At 39.6% G+C, this 19,824-nt stretch overlaps 1 protein-coding gene across 2 annotated transcripts in view; it reads left to right on the forward strand.

The window, feature by feature from the left end:
• ZEB1 (zinc finger E-box binding homeobox 1) overlaps positions 1-19,824 on the forward strand; it is a 247,144-nt gene that overhangs the window by 137,616 nt on the left and 89,704 nt on the right. The window lies entirely within an intron of this gene.

Genomic DNA, 19,824 nt, shown 5'->3' on the forward strand with positions numbered 1-19,824 from the left:
ACAACTCTCTTTGCAAGGGAATTGATGATAGCCATGTACTCTGAGTAGAAAGGGACTGAGAAGCTATCAAGGAAAATGGGGGGAGGGCAGGGGCACCAAAATGCAAGTTCATTCAGCGCACCATTTTCCCTAAGGCTTGACTCTGATAATTTTGAAAATCAACTGCTTCTAAGGTTGAGCAAAGTTTTGTAATTAATCATTCCAATGCTAAAATGCACACTTGTGAATCTGGACAAAATAAATACATTTCTGTAATTTGACTCCTGTATTTAATGTGATTACTCTCTAGCTTTATAAATGAAGGCTACAACTACATTTAAATTCCAAATTTGAAATATAAATCCATAGCATCTGTGTATATAATACACAACCACACACATGTGTGAGTGAAAAATAATGAAGCCTATGATAATTCAGGTTGTTAACCACAGATTTCTATGGCATACTTCTGGATACTTTAGTACTATCAAGATGCGACAACTTTGTACTTTTCCCGAAGTCGTTTTCCAGGATACTTTGTCTTTTACTTAAATACGTTTTTGCAAATTAACTGTACTTTTACACCCCTGCTAGTAGGCTTCATTCTCTCTGTAAGCTGCTGCAAAAATATCGAATGGTTTACATCAGCATTTCCCAAAGTGTGGTCCTCAGCCCAGTACTGGTCCTAGGGGCGCAGTGGGGGGAGGGAATAGTCGTTAGAAAATATACAAATTATCTATATGTACTATTATGATTGTGAATAAATAATAAACAGTGGAAATATATTCATTTTTAATTTTTTTAATACATGTTTATATTTTTGGGCTGCAAAAACTGGGTCCCAACTATATAAAGTTTGAGAAATGCTGGTTTCCACTGTTCCAAAACCCAGCCCCAGGGCTCCTCCCTGCTCCCAGCCTTCTGTTCAGATACTTGCCCCCTTACCCTGACTCATGCCTTCCTGCACACAAACCCAGCCCTGATTTCCAAGAGCTCACTGACATACCCCAGCCCCCTGCTCTGGTTCCTGCACCCCTCTCTCTCTCCACTACCAGCCCACATTCTGGAGGACAGCAAGATGAGGACAAGGCAGGCATTTCTATAGAGCAATAACTACTTAATTGTAGGTACAGTAAAATTCCTATAATCCAGCACATCTGGGACTGGACAGGTGCTGAATTACCAAATTTTCTGGACTATTGGACATCACCATAATGATATGCTAAGACATTCTAATTTTGCTAATGTACGTGCAACACAGTATTTTGTTATTGTATTATTTACTACACTACATCACATTTGTTACAGTATAAATACTACTATACTTTACTCACCAATACTGTATAAAAAAAGATGATCCAAAAAGTGAAGTACCCATAGCAGATTAATGTGCAGCACAGCTTTTACACTTAAATACAGTAAATTATACTATAGACACTTAAATACGATTTGTAGTTCACAACTTAATGCTGTAATTTTCTTTATTTATCAGAAGCTTAAACTTTATTCTGTACAATTAGTAAATACAGTAATTTAAATACTTAAGCTTTCACTTTTCACTTATACTGTACCGTATTTACTAATTGTAACTTAAATACTTAAAGAAACTTTCTACTTCTTAATGCAATGGAAATTCACTTATTCAGTGAAAAAGGTCACTTAAAAACTACTGTAGATGCTGTAGCTGCACAACTAATCTGATTAATATTCCACTGTAGCTTCTTCAGCTATAGGTTCAAGGTCATTGGGGTGAGGCCTCTCTGAAACATCTGGATCATCAGGGCAAATATTATCTTCAATATCGATGTCAGCAGGTTCAAGTTCAAAGGGTACATCCATAGCTGCAGCTGAAATTGCAGGAACAGGGGCTGTATAAGTGATTTTCTTTGATGCCCTCTTAAACATGTCTCTGAGATCTGTTTGTTTCATTGGTACTGATTTTTTCTTATAAAAAGAATTGAGTATAATATGCAAACTCATCACTTCCATGGCAATGTAGTGACTCTTACTCTCAGCAAAGCCTGTAAGAAATTCTGAAGCTTGCTGCCAGCTGATTTGGGTTTTAGGCTCTTCTTCATCTTCATCGTCTTCAGCTTCTTGAGCCATCTCTGGATTTACTACACTTTGAATAATTTGGTCATCCCTTAGCTCTTCTACTACTTGGGTGTCCTTATTAGCATCAACCCATTCCTCAACTTCCCTCTCTGTAAGCTTGCTGATAGGATTCACCCAAGGAGCATCTGCAACAATATTTAGAATGTCTCTGAAACGCCTTGTCATACCACTAAATCCTTCAAACTCATGAAATATGGCATCTGGCCAAAGTTTTCACCAGACTCTTCTTAGGGTGGAAGCCTTAACATCCTTCTATGCTAAAGCAGCAGCATAAATTTCATCTTAATATTAAAAGAAAACTGAAAATCATGTATCGTCCAGTCCGAATTCACCTATTTGCAAATGAAAGAAGCCCTGTATCCTCTCTTGAAGTTTTGAATGACACCTTGATCCATTGGTTGTGTTAAAGATGTCACATTTGAGCTGTGTCTACACGTGCACGCTACTTCGAAGTAGCGGCACCAACTTCGAAATAGCGCCCGTTGCGTCTACACGCGTCGGGCGCTATTTCGAAGTTAACTTCGACGTTAGGCGGCGAGACGTCGAAGTCGCTAACCTCATGAGGAGATAGGAATAGCGCCCTACTTCGACGTTCAACGTCGAAGTAGGGACTGTGTAGACGATCCGCGTCCCGCAACGTCGAAATTGCTGGGTCCTCCATGGCGGCCATCAGCTGGGGGGTTGAGAGATGCTCTCTCTCCAGCCCCTGCGGGGCTCTATGGTCACCGTGGGCAGCAGCCCTTAGCCCAGGGCTTCTGGCTGCTTCTGCGGCAGCTGGGGATCTATGCTGCAGGCACAGGGTCTGCAACCAGTTGTCAGCTCTGTGTATCTTGTGTTGTTTAGTGCAAGTGTGTCTGGGAGGGGCCCTTTAAGGGAGCGGCTTGCTGTTGAGTCCGCCCTGTGACCCTTTCTGCAGCTGTGCCTGGCATCCCTATTTCGATGTGTGCTACTTTGACGTGTAGACGTTCCCTCGCTGTGCCTATTTCGATGTTGGGCTGAGCAACGTCGAAGTTGAACATCGACGTTGCTGGCCCTGGAGGACGTGTAGACGTTATTCATCGAAATAGACTATTTCGATGTCGCAACATCGAAATAAGCTATTTCGATGTTGGCTGCACGTGTAGACGTAGCCTTGGTGACAAAGATATTCCCAAAAATGAGCTTTGAAGCTGGAGGATGTGCCCTACAATTATCTAATAGGAGAATAGCTTTGCTATCTTCAGGCAGTCTTTGCTTTTTGAAGTTTGCTGACACAAAATGATTTAAAAAACAGTCTTTGAAAAGCTCGGCAGTCATCCAACAATTTGACTGAACATCATAAATCACAGGAAGGTGTGTAGCATTTTTGGAAGACCTGGGTTTTTTGAATTTGCCAATAATCAAAAGTTTCTACTTATGACTAACATCAGCATTAGCATACACAAGAAATGTAAGCCTATCCTTATTTAATTTGAAACCACAGTGTTTTCACTTGCACCAGCTGAGGTGCTGTTAGACAAACAGTGGCAAAAAGGCCAGTTTCATCAACATTATAAATTTGGGCCGGTGACAAATTATGCTGCTCAACTAAATCTTGGAAGAACTCACTGTATTTCTCGGCGGCTTCAGTTTCTGCAGACAACACTTCACCGCAAACATCAAGCTTACAGATACCATGACGTTCTTTGAAATTAGGTAGCCAGCCATCAGAGAATGAGCACTTTTCAGTAATTTTCATGTCATCATAAAAAAGCTTAGCCTTTTCAATTTGCATAGGCACTGTTATTGGCTTTCCTTCCAAACACTTAGCCATACACCATTTATACAAAACACTATCTAATTCCACTGATTTAGGCATTTTCAATGTTTGTTGGTTTTGAGCACTTTTGAGGTTATCTGATGCAGCTACAAAAGATTGCAACTGTTCCTTTTTATTTCTTGGTATTGTATATTTTAGACAATCCAATATTGTATTGCTGCATTATCACATTTCTGTTTTCACTGCTTTCAAGTCATCGTATTATTTCTAATTTGAGGGATTGTCAACGTAATCGTGTTTCCTTTTTGTGCCTTCACCAACTTTCTTCACTTTACTAGCCTTAGAAGGCATTATAAATGGTAAGTGGGCTAATTAAAGTACAAATATATTGTGATAAACACATAGAACTTTGAACAGTTTCAATAAGCAACGTGGGAAGGTGGCCAATAGACTCAGATGATGCTGTAAACTCACTCCCAACAGTCCACTACCAAGAGAAATCACAAAAGTCACTAATGCTGCTAGCATCCAAGCCTCAGTAGTCAGATACACTCGCTTCGCCCGCTCCCCTACCAAAACTCATCAACATGCTGCCTGAGAAGCTAACGAGTGAGCCTCGTGCTGGATTGATGCCGGGCCATCAAATTTTGTGAGAATATCTCCGTAAATGGGACTGTTTTTCCCAGATGCCGGACCATCAGGATTTCTGAATCATCAGAGGCTGGATTAAAGGAATTTTATTATATGTATTTTTAATTTTGACCTATTTTTGTTATAATAATGCAGTATATTGTTTAAATGGGTGCTCAGTCAACTTAATATTATATTGCATGTTTGTACTGAATAGTTCTAATGGATTGCCATTGAACTTGCTTAACTGTAAGCAATTTTACCATGTGTCCCATATTTCACATAGGGAAGTATGGTCAGCCAACCAAAGGAAAGCAAGAAAAATGATTAAAGTTGTGGAAAACATGACCTCTGAGTTAAAAACTGGGTTTATTTAGTCTAGAGATGAGAAGACTGAAGGGGGACGTAAGTCTTCAAGTGTGTATATGGTGGTTTTAAAGAAGAGGGTGATAATCTGCTAAGAACGGGACAAGAAGTAATAGACTTAAATTGCACGAGGAAGATTTAGGTTAGACTTTCAGAAAAAAATTAATTGTAAGGTTAGTTAAAGACCATAATAAATTGCATAGGGAGGCTGTGGAATCTCTGTCATTGGAGGTTTTAAAGAACAAGTTAAATAAACCAGAGGGTACATCAACTCATCGAGGTACTTAGCTAGTTTTAAAACAGGCATCTTAAGAAGCACTAGTGAAGTTAGTACAAACTAAAATTTCTTACAGTGACTTGTTTATACTTCTCTATATATTATGCACTGAAATGTAAAGATAATATTCCAATTAATTTATAAGTATATGGTAAAAATGAGAAACTAAGCAATTTTTCAGTGATAGTGTATTTGTGACACCTTTGCATTTTTATGTCTTTTGTAAACAAGCAGTTTTTAGGTAAAGTGAAACTTGGGATATGCAAGACGTATCAGATTCCTGAGAGGGGTTCCGTATTTTGAAAATGTTGAGAGATATTGTATTAGATAATATTTAATCCTACCTCAGGGCAGGGGATGACTAGATGACTTAGCAAAGCAGAGGTACTGACTTTTGGTTTTGCTCTTCTCTGCTTCCTCTCCTGCTACTCCATATGTGTTCTGTGAGCAGGGCCTCAGGGGGAAGGTGTGGAGCCTTGAGGCAGCACAAACAGTTCTCTTAGAGAAGAGAGCTAATGGTAGATGGACTTTAATTAGCCCACCTACCAAGTGGGGCCAAGGCCTCTGCATGGGGGAAAGACCTTGGGAGAAAGAGACCAAGCAAAAGCAGGGCCTATGATAGAGCACTAAGTGGGGCCTCAGAGAGAAGAGGCTAGGTGTAGTCTTGAGCTGGAGCACAAGCAGACCAAGGGGTGGGGACCACAAAAAAATTAATCTGTCATTGTGGGTGCTGAACACCACCTATTTTTTTCAGTGGGTGCTTGGGTCACAGCACCTGTGGATCAAGGTCTCTTCTAGTCATGCATTTCTACATTTGTATGATCCTGTGGACCATAGTGGGACACCACATACAGTCTGTAGACATCCCTTTACGAAGCATCTCAAACACTCCTGGAGAAAAGCACTATGGCCCTTTAGCATACAGTAATTTTCAGTGCTGCCGGTGGCAAAGCAATGGTGGGAAAACATTTAGTACACTAACTAAATTCAGGAATTCACTGCTGCATGTGCTGCCTTGTTCACTTGATCATGGATCCTGGACCTAGCTTCACAGGCTACACTAGCTCATCTCGACTTGCTGCAACTATGTACCAGTTTGGCTTGGTTTCCCCTTCATGTGGGTAGTGCTGTAGTCAGCAATTCGTGTTGTAGTAGAGTGCCAGCTAAACATCTAGATGACAGCTTCCTTCACACAGAGGCTATAATTTAGTTAGAGCCTAAACACTGAGCTCTTAACGTATGCATCTATGAAGTTACTAGTTATTGGTTAATGGTATTTCTAATAGTTATACATATTTTTAACTAGAATGAAATACACTTCTGTTTCTGTCTAAAGTTGGTTTTATGCAGGATATTTTGGCTTGTAATAGGCAAGTGAAACTTTGCAAACCGTGATGTTTTATCTTTTAATTATTTTTCTTTTACATTCATAGTTAACTTATAGAAAGTCTTTCACTGGATTACAATATTTGAGCTTCCTATATCTTATTAAAATGTGATCCTTTTATACCCCTGTTGCAAATGAGCTTTTTGCTAGACCATTTGAGCACAAAGGGTAAAAATGATCCTGTTAGGGCTTGTTTTTGGCACAGCTTCAAATTCTGAAAGTTGTCATAGTTGCAGCTTTAGACTGCAAGTGACATAAGTATTACAAATCTGGAAAACAGCAAGAAGCAGATTCTAAAAATAATGTTAAATATTTCCTTATATTCCCAAGTATTAATCTGTATAAATCAATACTGCCCTCATCTGTTCTTTGCTTTCAGTTTTAAAACATTTATGTAAATTGGCTTTTTCCTTTTAATTTTACCATTCAGATTGAATGATTGTGGGCTGATTTTTTTTTTAAAGCAAATACTCTTGTTTATTTTACCAACCTTTGAAGAGTATGCCTAGTATGTATTATGTAGGCAAAGATGCTGGTAGTGTCACTTATAGTTAAGTTTGCCCAATGCTTTTCTTGGTAAAATCCTGTTTTCAGATGCTTATAACTTTGCAGAACTTTAACTATTTGGACTGAAAAATTTCATGTCTCTGTCTGTTTCAGGTTTTATTTTATTTGTTTTTCAAGCCTCAAATGTTGAACCATTTTGCTGAAAACAAGGGAGGGGAATGTTTTTGCTCATATTTAGAAAAGTTGTTTTAGCTATTTTGAGAAGATCTAGCTTCTTCTCCAGGGTTTGGAGCAATTTGCTGGAGAGATTGCACCAGGGTAAAAAGGTTCATTTACCCATTTCTAAGATTCGGAAAATCACCATTTGTACATACTTATCAGAGATTTGTGAGATTTTTTGAAGCAAAATTCTCTGAAGAGTCTGTCAGCACTGAGGAAGGCAGTTCTTTCAACTTTTCATCCTCTGTGTTTGGCAGGGCTGTTCCTAAGGAGTGCTGGACACAGAACAATGCCGCCCCTGTTCCCCAAAATCCACCCCTCACCCCGCCCCTTCCTGCCCCTGTCCCATCCCCACTTCACCCCTTCCACAAAGCCCACCATGCCTCTTCTCCCAGGTGAGGGGGGAGGTGAGAAGTTGGAGGATGAAGTAGGAAAAGCAGGGGGGGATAAGAATTGGATAGAAGAAGAGAGGGAACGAGAGCAGGGAGAAGAGATGATGAGTCTATATAGTAGTCCCCCAAGTTACGTGAGGGTTGAACTCCTGTACGCCTTCACGTAACTCAAATTTCGCTCAAGTTGGTGGGGGGAGCCGGAAACCCTAGGCTTGTGGGAGTCAGGAAACTGACCAGTGCACCATTGCTTGTCAGTTTCCTGGCTCCCAGAGTGTCAGGGAGCCAAGAACCAGGCTGACCTGTACTCTATTTTTATCACACAGCAAGCACAGGTGTGTTTTCTTGACCTGGAATTTACACTTCCAGTTTGAAGCATAGACATACCCGTAGTCTCTAATGTCTGCCTGCTGCTGTCAGTTACTCAGTTACATCAAATTGTAGATATCTGTGCCATTGATCTAAAGGTTCTAATTCTACTGATGACCCTTGTGAGCATCAGTATGGTTTTATCTAATAGAATTTATATTTAAAGTTTTGTTCTAAAAAATAGAAAATTACATTTAAAATCATCAAAAGAACACTAGGCTGGAAATCAATCACTCAGATGTTAAGAAATGCCTCATAAAAGCAATGTCAGATTGTCTGTGTAATTTTCATTCAACCTCCCCTGCCTTGTACATGTGCATGATGATAGTCTTTAATTCTATGATCGCATTCTAGTTTTCCTATAGGACACCAGATTAATTCAGTGTACAAAGTGTTTGGGAATGAATCAGGGCTGGGTACTGTCACCTTGGTCCAGCTTTTCAGAAGTATTTATAGTTCACAATAACTGAACTCAGTTGAAGGTGTAATCTGAGTGTTTAAAGTGCTATAAAATGCTAAATACCCCAAAAATTAGGCCCTCAAGTGTAGCGTACAAATTAGTGGACACTTCTTACAGTTTTGACCTTACTCTCATTGTACTTCAGTTCCCCATCTGTAAAATGGAGATAATACCACCTATTGTCATGGAGTTTTGCGAAGATGGATTAATGTTTGTGAAGCACATAAATATTGTAGTGATGAGTGCCATAAACAAAGACCAAGGTCAAATTGATAATGTTCTGAGTGCAGGGGTTGGATAGTGTGTGGTAAATAAGGTCTGGAGGTACACATTCAATGATTGGGATAAAAAATAATCAGGAGCGGCGTCAAACAAGGATGCGTGCTTGCTCCGACATTGTTCGGGATCTTCTTCGCACTCCTCCTGAAGCATGCATTTGGATCTTCAACAGAGGACATCTTGCTGCACACAAGATCTGATGGGAAACTGTTTAATCTAGCAAGGCTGAAAGCTAAGTCTAAGGTGCGGGAAGTCCTCATCAGAGACATGCTGTTCGCAGACGATGCTGCTGTAGTGTCTCACACAGAAGACCAGCTTCAAAAACTGCTGGATCAGTTCTCCAAAGCGTGCAAGGACTTTGGGCTTACCATCAGCCTAAAGAAGACAAACGTACTCGGTCAGGATGTTGCTGAATCCCCATCAATCAGCATTGACAACTATACGTTAGAGGTCGTCCACGAGTTCGTTTACCTCGGGTCCACCATCCTGACACCCTGTCATTGGACACTGAGCTAAATAGGAGGATTGGAAAAGCAGCCACAACTCTGTCCAGACTCAGCAAGAGAGTGTGGAATAACAACAAGCTGTATACTCACACCAAAATGCAAGTCTACAGAGCCTGCATCCTCAGCACCCTCCTTTATGGCGGCGAGACTTGGACCCTGTATGCCCGCCAGGAAAAGAGGTTGAACGTCTTCCACTTGCGCTGCCTCAGGCGCATCCTTGGAATATCATGGAAGGACAGAGTGACCAACACCGCCGTCCTCGAGCAAGCTGGAATCCCAGCCATGCACACCCTCCTCAGGCAGCATCAGCTCCGCTGGCTTGGCCACATCCACAGGATGAATGATGGAAGGATTCCAAAAGACATCCTGTATGATGAGAGAGTCTCTGGCAAAAGACCTCCCGGACGCCCCCAGTTGCGCTACAAAGCTGTCTGCAAGAGAGACCTCAGAGAGATGGACATCGAGCTGGACAACTGGGAAGAACTAGCAGACGACCGCGGCAGATGGAGGCATGGGTTACACAAGGGCCTTCAGAAGGGCGAGATGAGGATCAGACAGCTAGCAGAGGAGAAGCGAGCACACAGAAGGCACACTAAGGACTTGCCAGACACCCACCACATCTGCAAGAGATGCAGCAAGGACTGTCACTCTCGTGTGGGTCTTCATAGTCACAGTAGATGCTGTAAATGAAGCCCTCAATTGAAACTATAAAAGGGTGTGATCCATAGTCTATGCAGACTGAAGGATGCCTACAACTACTAATGCCTCCTGGAAACTGCACATAACTGACCACACATTATATCTCAGTATCTTTACATAGAACTCTTCATGTATTTCATTGATATGGATGCATGTATTTAGGATTCTCTTAGCCTTGTTTCACCTTGCTCTATCTAACCAGATAACATCTGTATACTGAGAGTGGCTTAACAGCTGTAGGGTTGATGCTTACCCAGTAGGGAGAGCCAGAAAGAGGGAAGGACTTTATTCAGTCCTCTCTCTCGTACCATGCTGCTTCCCCAAAGGGTGCTCCAGGGTCAGGAAGAGCTGTCTTCCCATCCTTTTTGGTTCTTTGTTTTCCCTCAGGAATGGAGAGGCATGGGGGAGGGGAAAATGTAGGAACGTAATACATGGAGGAAGAATAAGAGTCACACAGAGCCATAGCAGGAGTGGTTGTGGGCAGTAGGGGGTCTCTGAAATAGAAAGGGGTAGGAGCATGGTGCACAGAAACTTTCTAGGAAGAGAGGAATGGAGGGAGCACCTGTTACATGCAGTGAAGTATATGATTATCTAGTTTACGTATTCCAACTTTTTAATGAGACATCTTTGCATAAAAAGCAAACATTATCACATGGCCAATTTTGGTCTGTTCTTGTACATTTTCTAGTGCTTTACCCAGTTGTTCTGGAAGTTTTAAAGCTCAAGAGAGTTTTCTGCTACTTAAGTTGAAGAGACTTTTCCTCATGTGTACGTCTCACTACCACAATGGATAGGTGAATGAGTGGGTGTTTACTAGATAGGGCCTCAATATTGGCTGTTTTAAATTTTGTCCCATTAATCATAATTCTAGTAGTGTCTTATAACTCCCTTGTGGATAAGTCTAACTGCTGATACTTTAGCAAATTCTAGATGCTAGAGCCACGCCGTGCATTTCTCTTTAGCAAAGTTCTGCCATCGCTTAGCCTTTCCATGCAATTCAATCCATGTAGCCTCCTGACTCTTTTGCCCTTCTCCCTGCTATATCAATGGTTTTCTGGTCATAAGACACCCAGAATTCCATGCATTGTGCAAGAGCTATATAGAGAGGAAATATCACTGAGATAGTTCTTGCTTGATATTTCAGCATATGCTACCCATAATCCCATTTTTTGCTTCCAAGCTTTAGATTGCTAGATCATCTTATCAACATTGAACAGTAACAGAAGCACAGGCACATTCTCCTGTTCCTCATCTAACATCATATATACCATCATGTGCCAACAATGCCCACACACCATGTATGTAGGACAGACTGCAAACATTCTTTGACAAAGAATAATGAGTGGACACAAAACAGACATCAAAAAACTCCAAACACACAAATCTGTCAGCCAGCACTTTAATGGAGTGGGCCATTCTGTTAATGATCTGAAAGTTTGTGTTTTACTGAAAAGGAACTTTAACAACTATCTACAGAGGGAATGCTCAGAACTGTCATTTATATTCAAATTTGACATATTAATGGTTTGAACTGGGACAGCAATTACCTGGCCCATTATAAGGACTCTTACATACTTTGTTTTACATACTTGGTTTTATCTGACTCTTAACTTCTCCACCCCACACCTCCTGCTGCTGCCCCTCTGCTCTTCTGATTTGCCAACCTTGATAACAATTTTTCACCTCTGTGCTTTATATATTGAGTCTGTTCTGGTATGGCTATGGTCTGAAGAAGTGGGTCTGTCCCACAAAAGTTCATCACCTAATAATTTTGTTAGTCTTTAAAGTGCTACATGATTGCTGTTTTGTTTTTATTGACATTGAGTTAAACTGCATCTGCACTTAAAATGCTACAGCAGTATAAACGTTCAGTTACACACTACACTGAAGGGAGGAGTTTTCCTTTATTGCCGCTTGAGGAGCTGGATTGCTATATTTGCAGAGGAATTCTGCCTTTGACCAACTGCTGTTTATGCTTAGGGTCATTTTAACTGTGTTGCCCAGGGATGTGGATTTTCACCCCACAAGTAACGTAACTGACTCAGGTTTTTGATGTACACCTGACCTCGGGGTATGTCTGCAGTAGAGCTGGAAGTGTGACTCGCAGTGTTGCATACAAAACCTGAACTAGCTAGCTGTCAAATAACAGTAGCAGTCTGGACTGCTAATGCTTCACTGCTATTATTTATTTATGCTAGATTGATCAAAGCTAGCTCAGGTGGGGTTACACCAAGGTTCTTTTGTCACACCTGAAGTGGCTTGGTAGACCTGTTTTAGATTCAGGAATAGGCAGTTTTACCAAAGATTATTGATTTTATAAAAATATCTGTAGTGCTAGGTAAGATTATAGAATAGTAAATTAGCAGAGTTGTTTCAAAATATGATAATTTAAATTGTTTTCTTAGATGCATTGGCTGCGAAAATAGCTATGCTTTATTTTACAGTTGAAATTTAGAAATTAAGTGCATGTAAACTTAAGTATTTTCTATAAAAATAAATATTCTTAGCTAGTAGATGTACTGCATGCTAATGTAACTGTCAATGGACAGTACTTTCCACTTTTAAAGAATTTGTTATATATAATTGAAACAAAATATAAAAACATATATAATGGCACAAATATAAGTAGATAACTGACTCTGCTGGTCTGCTTGGTGAAAAGTTTTGTGAAAACAAATGTTATCTTCTGTTATAGTATAAAACTTGGTGAGCCAGGCACCTACGATTCTATTTATTCAGATGGCTGAGATACATAATTTCTACTTTATCAACAAGCACAACTGACGTGTAAAGGCACAAATGTTTGCTCTGTTACATATGTGAGATTCATCTTCCACTGTCTTGTTTGTAACATCAAGATGTCCTTGAGAAGATACTGAATCTGTGGATTTTATTCATGCACATGATAAAACCTTACTCGTCATTCCAGTTGCTGTTCTTTGCATGCAGTTTTTTGTACATTGAAATGTCTTGTCTGACGCTGTACATACACTTGTTATGTTAAACCATCACTGTAAGGACTATATCTTTTGTCAATTGCAGTTACAGTTATGATTGCCCTTTTACTGTTTAAAATTTGTTTCATCCAGTCTTAACAACTGCAGAAAAGTAAAACCTTGACTTCCAAACCTAGATGTCCTTTTTGGTTTTGGCTTTTGTTTTTTTTTTTTTTTTAATTTTCATTTCCCCTCCCCCCAGCTAATCCAAGTTTAGATGTTTTCCTTCCAATTGGTCCTAGCTGCTGTTTAGGATACTTTGGTTTTATGACTGTAATGTCATATTTACTTGCTACTGAAGCTGGAGAGACCAATATAAGTTGGGGTGCATTACCCAATAAAGAATTGTAACAGAGCATGGAAAGCACAAATTTCCAATTATTGATCATAAGAACATAAGAACGGCCATACTGGGGCAGACCAAAGGTCCATGTAGCCCAGTATCCTGTCTGCCGACAGTAGCCAATGCCTGGTGCCCCAGAGGAGGTAAACCAAAGACAATGATCAAGCGATTTGTCTCCTGCCATCCATCTCCCGCCTTTGACAAAAGGCTAGGCACCATTCCTTACCCCTTGCTAATAGCCATCTATGGACCTAACTTCCAGATATTTATCGAGCTCTTTTTAAAACTCTGTTAGAGTGCTGGCCTTCACAGCATCCTCTGGTAAGGAGTTCCACAGGTTGACACTGCTCTGTGTGAAGAAAAACTTTCTTATATTGGTTTTGAACCTGCTACCCATTAATTTCATTTGGTGTCCTCTAGTTCTTATATTATGGGAACAAATAAATAACTTTTCTGTATTCACTTTCTCCACACCATTCATGATTTTATATACCTCTATCATATCGCCCCTCAGTCTCCTCTTTTCCAGACTGAAAAGTCCTAGTCTCTCTAGCCTCTCCTCATATGGGACCCGTTCCAAACCCTTAATCATTTAGTTGCCCTTTTCTGAACCTTTTCTAACACGTGTATATCTTTTTTGAGGTGAGGAGACCACATCTGCACGCAGTAGTCAAGATGTGGGCGTACCATAGTTTTATATAGGGGAAGTGAGATATCATGTTTACTGTCTGCCCTTTTTGTTCTAAATACACTGTTTGACAATTGAAAGGGACCCAGCATTTCTAAGTTAGGAAAACAAGACAACTCATTTTAAGGATTGAAATCCAGTTGTATTCTTAAATTTTAAATGCATTATAAATGTAAAAATCAATTTTTCCTACCTTTTGTTAATTTACCTTTTAAGGCTTTAATGCTAGGCTCTCCTACAGAAGCTGCATTTGATAGTAGCTTGTAGGGCTTTTAAGTTAGTCTCATTCTATTACATAAATTGACTTTCTTGAAAGTACAACCATTGTATCTTCTCAACAGTAATTCTTTTAAGGAAATTAACATAATCATTCAAACAATTGAACTGGCAGTGAAAGACTATCATCTCTTGCCTGTTAAATCACATGGTATTTATTATTTTGATTTCTTAAATTATTTGTATTTTATTTGATGCTAAGAAACAAGATCAAATTTATCTGGATTAATTTACAATTACGCTTATTGTAATTATTTTTTTTAAGTTTTCCCCATCCTATCCATGACATTTTTTGTGGCTTTATCTTTTGCTAACTTATTTTAACAAGAGGGGGATTCTGGTCTTAGACCATAGAGTTTCTTAAATTATGTTATTTGTCATTCTTCAGAAGATATTTACATGGGAACTTGCTGTCTTCTTAAAACATTGGGTGGATTTGTGTTCCAGTTACGTACTCTGGCTTCACTTTCAATAACTTACTATTTAGCTTAAAAATTACTCTGGAAACTTAATAGATCATCCAACATGAGAAAATTTGGTGAAGGGAAAATATTTAAGTATAAATAAAGATTCAAGGTACATTTTTCTTCTGAAAAACTGTTCCTCCTTTTATAATACTGTTTGTACTATTCTGTGTATGTATTCTGCATATGATATCCTGAGTATATCCACTAGGTAAACTTTAAATCTGATAATGCAACAAGAACTTTAGTTGTTAAATAATTTCCTGTTTTAACAAAAATTAAATGTCTGTGGAATGTCCTCCAAATTATCCTGTAAGTGTACACTCATCTGTAGAGATGTGTGTGCACCACAGGCAATATCAAAAGGCTTGAAAATAGTTGAGGCAAGGGAAAAGGCTGCTCTTTTCTTTGAGAAACACCATTTTATATTTTGAAAAAATGCAGTTCATATGTTTTCCATTTTCGTCCCAAAATCAGGAACTGAGATTAAAGATAATGAGGGAGGAATCTATAGAAAAGATGTGTTTATATTCAGCAATTTCAAGTGTAATTGATCATTCAAAACACAGGTGACAGTTACAAGCCATGGGACAAAATTCTTACTATTAATAGTGTAGTTAATTGAACCAGGGTGAGATGTGGGGAGGGTTGTTTAACTTTTGTGAAGAGGGGATTATTTATAATGCTGTAATGTTTGCCATCCCTACACGTGTACTGTATATTTTGGATGCTGGTATTATATATCTGATCACAAAACTTAAGTCCCAAAACATTTTCTTATTTGTCCCGTAAACTATACATTAAACGGATGTAGTTCACTGATAATCTGCAACCTTAGTGATGAGCTTTTTATAGACCATTTACGTGCAGTAAATCCTTGAGTTACATGCAGGTTGTGTTCCTGCAACCCCCGTGTAACTCAAATTTTCACGTAAGTCCTGGGGGAGATGGGAACCAGACTGCCTCTTGGTTCCCAGCTCCCCTTCTCTTGCCGACCCAGGAAACTGAAAGGCCCATCAGGGCTGGTCAGTTTTCTGACTGCTTCTCCCTGCCTTCCCCCAGCAGCACAGCTGTCAATCTGACAGCCGCGCTGTTGGTAGAAGTTGGGGAAGGCTTTTAGCTCTCTAATGCTGGGTTTTATCAATTCGGTTTTGAGCATCCTCACATTCTCACATGCTCCCCACAGAATTGACTTATTATTGCCACACAAAAGCAGCTTAAATTGACTGCTGCAGCAGTGGATTGTGGGAACCTATCCTACTGTTCCCTGAGGCCCGTAGCATTCTGGATATTTTCACTGGTGCAGCATGGGAGAAAAAATGCCCTGCAACTGGATGTGGGTATCTGACAACATCTTCCCACATTTCATTCCCCTGCTGTCTTAAACAAACATCTGTTTTACCAGGCAGGGTCTGGCTTGCCTGTGTAAGATGTATGCTTTTTATAATTGAGGGGAGGGGAGGAGTAGTAAAGTGCTTAGAAATGGTTAGAAAAAAGATTTTGGGTTTTGCAACCAACAGGTTTTCAAAACAGGATGCCAAAGCCCTGGCTCTTTGCAGGCTTGGATCTGGATTTAGACCTCCTGGCAAAGAAGATCCACAGATCAATATTTTGTCTCAAAGGCCCAAGAGCCAGCCCAGGGCACCAAATCAAGCCACGTGATGCGGCTGGGCACTGGAAAGTTCCAGACTGTGTGGTGCCTCCAGTGGGAGGGAAGGGAGAGGATGTCAGGGGCATGACAACATGTGAATGGCTGAAAAGAACTTTCTCATGCAAGCACAACCGACACCCACAGACTAGCTGCCACATGGCGCGGGGGGCAGCGACTGGCGCCAGGCAGTGCAGAAAAAAAAGGCAGCTAGCAGAGGTATACACAGAACCACAACCGCACTGCTAGCAAACAAAAAGATTTTTCAGTCTCTCGTTACCCTACAGCAACAGGCTTCCAGGTGCCAAATTGAAATGGTCTTCCTGTTGCCTTTTTCCTCCACACCTAAGAGCAGTGGAGGTGGAGGTGGAGGAGGTTAGAGCAGAGAACCGTGGGGTACATGCGGGATATCTCTGGAGGCTAATGAATTTGATTTAAAGACATGGTGCTTCCTCACTACCCTTCATACAGAATTTTAAATTCAAACTGAACCTTTCACAGGTCAGATTACTACGATACGATACAGACTTCAAACTCTCTGAGACAAAGAGTTAATGAGCACAAAACAGACATAAAAACACTCCTGATCCACAAACCGGTCAGCCAACATTTTAATGAAGTGGGCCATTCTGTTAATGACCTAAGGGTCTGCGTTTTATTGAAGAAGAATTTCCAGTCCGCTTTACAAAGAGAAGCTGCTGAACTCTCGTTCATATTCAAATTCGACACATTAACACGTGGTTTGAAATGGGATGCGAATTTTCTGGGTCATTATAGGGGCTCTTTTGCATACTTGGCTTACTCTAATTCTTGACTCCACACCCCAACCCCCGCCCCTCTACTCACTGATTTGCTCACCTTGATCATTTTTTTTCTGATTTGTCAATCTTGATTACTTTTTTTGGTTCTCTGTGCCTTAAATATTGAGTCTGTTCTGGTATGGCTGTGGTCGGAAGAACTGGGTCTGTCCCATGAAAGCTCACTTAATAAATTATTTTGTTAGTCTTTAAAGTGCTACTTCACTGCTTTTTTTGTTTTGATAGTATATAGACTAGCATGGCTTTCTCTCTGTTACTACAATATTATGCTATCGCTATTATGTCTATTTTAGTGCACCATAAATTGAGCGAATGGAATTTACAGTGAAGACAGGCGCTTGATAAAATCAGGCTAAATTGCTTAAAATTGATATCTCGTAGTGCAGACGTAGCCTGTGAGTCTAGAGAAATAGCTGATTTTGATGAGAAAACTTAACTGCTATGTACTTAATTAGTGGGAAATCATAACGGGGGCAGAGTTGAGGGTGTTTGGTTCTGTTCATTAAGAAGTGACACCTTCTCTCTAGTGTCTTAACAAAACCAAATCATATAATGTCAGATTTTAATTTTTAAGTCGAACATTTTAGAGGGGTTTTAACTGGCATAGATATTCATCACTCTATAACATAAGACTTTTTAAAAGCTACATTGATCAGCTAATACCATTTTGCTGCTCTGTTGCCTTCCTGTCTCTCCTGCTTGACTATTCTCAGGTGTAACTTTTACTGGTGACCAGTAGAACAGTATGTCATACAAATTTGTTGAGCTCAGAAATAAAATCGATGGTGTAATCGGCACAGCTTGCAAGATTCAATAATTTTGATCAAAGGGAATGTGTGTAGAAAGATTCAATCTGATGACTGTTTTACCAGTCACTTCATAGTATTGAGAAGCTTTTTAAAGGAACTCTAAGGTCAGACAATTTGCTTGAGTATCTGTATATTCGTATGCAAAAAAATCTATTATTCCCAAACATAAGGAAAAGTCTGACTTCCCTTTAGAAGGAATTGAATTAATAACATTCTGAAAGGGAAATGTACAAAACTTACTACCTAAAAGAGCCTATTGTATTCTTGAGACACATAGTGGAAGATAGGGGGACAAAAGAAACGCAGGCAACACCTTTTTGATCATGTTTTTTGGAGCAGAGAGCATGACCCTCAGAAAGGAAGAGATTCTAGATGATACTGAATATAATAGTTTGACTACAGCTTGATTATGCCATGTAGTATCATAAGTATCATATGCCATAAGTATCAAAAGACTTGAGTCTGATTTCATTGATCGTACCTGCGCTCAGAGGCTATGTCTACAGTAGAGAGTATTGTCGACAAAATTGAGGTTTTTGTCAACAAAACTCACAGAGCATCTACATACAAAATGTGTTTTGTCAACAGAAGCTGTCAACAAAATAGCCATGCAGAGGCTCCGGGGACCCTTTTGTTGATAGAGCAAATCAAAAATTCAATCTGCTTTTATGTGTAGACATGATCTGTCAACAGAAGTTTTGTTGGAACATTTTTTCTGACAGTAACTCTATAGACAGATGCTTCTAGTGTAGACACAGCCAGAGTGTATATGGTAATTAAAGCTTCCAACTTTCTATCTTCCTAAGTTGTAGTTTTCATTAAGAAAATATATTTCCTAGAGCGAAGCTGTGTACTTGCATCATATTACACAAAACCATCCACATGAGGGTAATGAGACTTGGGAAAATGTGCATTTTTAAAGGATTGTTTCTTTTTGTTTCACTGATATGATCATAACTCAAAGAAGTTAATGCTGCTTTTAAATCATACACTAAACCAAATTCATGTGTTGGACAGGAAAGCAGTTCTTGACCTACCTCTCTCTTATTTACCTGTTGGGTGCTTGCGGAATAAAACATTAGTCCTGAAGCTTTAGCTGCTGTAGGACTTTTGGGTGATATGTCATGAATACATTCCTTTCTGTTAAAATTGTGTTCAAAGTGGATGTAAGACACTACTGAATTGTAATTATTTACATTTATTTGTATCTGTTTTGCATAAATAGCAACAAATAATTTGACTTCTGTGTTTGCTTTCTGAGAATAGCCTGTTAGTATTCTAGCAGAGATGTTTATGGAAACACAAGACTTTTTAAACAGAGATTGAGAAATATTCACAGAAAGCCAATGCTGAATTAGTAAATGCAGATCTGAAGGCTTGTCTGTGCTTAACCAGAAATTGACGCTACCCAGAGATCAATATTCCAGGGGGTTGATTGAGTAGTGACACGTTAAACTGCCCACTTGTTGGTCTCCCGTCAACCCCAGTACTCCACAAAGTCACAAGGAGTAAAGGAAGTCAACAAGAAAGATTTCCTGTGAACTTCCTGCTGCAGGGATGCTGCAGAAATTTGGTTTAAGGTACGTCAATTCTAGCTATGTTATGCAGGTAGCTGAAGTTGCATATCTTAAGTCAATGTTCTTCCTAAAAGTAGACCTGCCCATAATGAAAATATCAGATGAAGACTTATGGTCAGTCAGCTAGGGAACAAAAAACATGTTACCTGCCAAATTAAAATGTAGCTCAAATGGTACTTTTAACAAATAGCTCACTACCTGTCTAAATCTTTGCCTGAACAATTTTGAAGAATGCACCCAAGAAAATTATTTCTAGATAATTACGAAAAAGGTGAAAATTTAATT

Source organism: Carettochelys insculpta, chromosome 2, assembly GCF_033958435.1.
Source record: "Carettochelys insculpta isolate YL-2023 chromosome 2, ASM3395843v1, whole genome shotgun sequence".
In the NCBI taxonomy this organism is placed as follows: Eukaryota; Metazoa; Chordata; order Testudines; family Carettochelyidae; genus Carettochelys; species Carettochelys insculpta.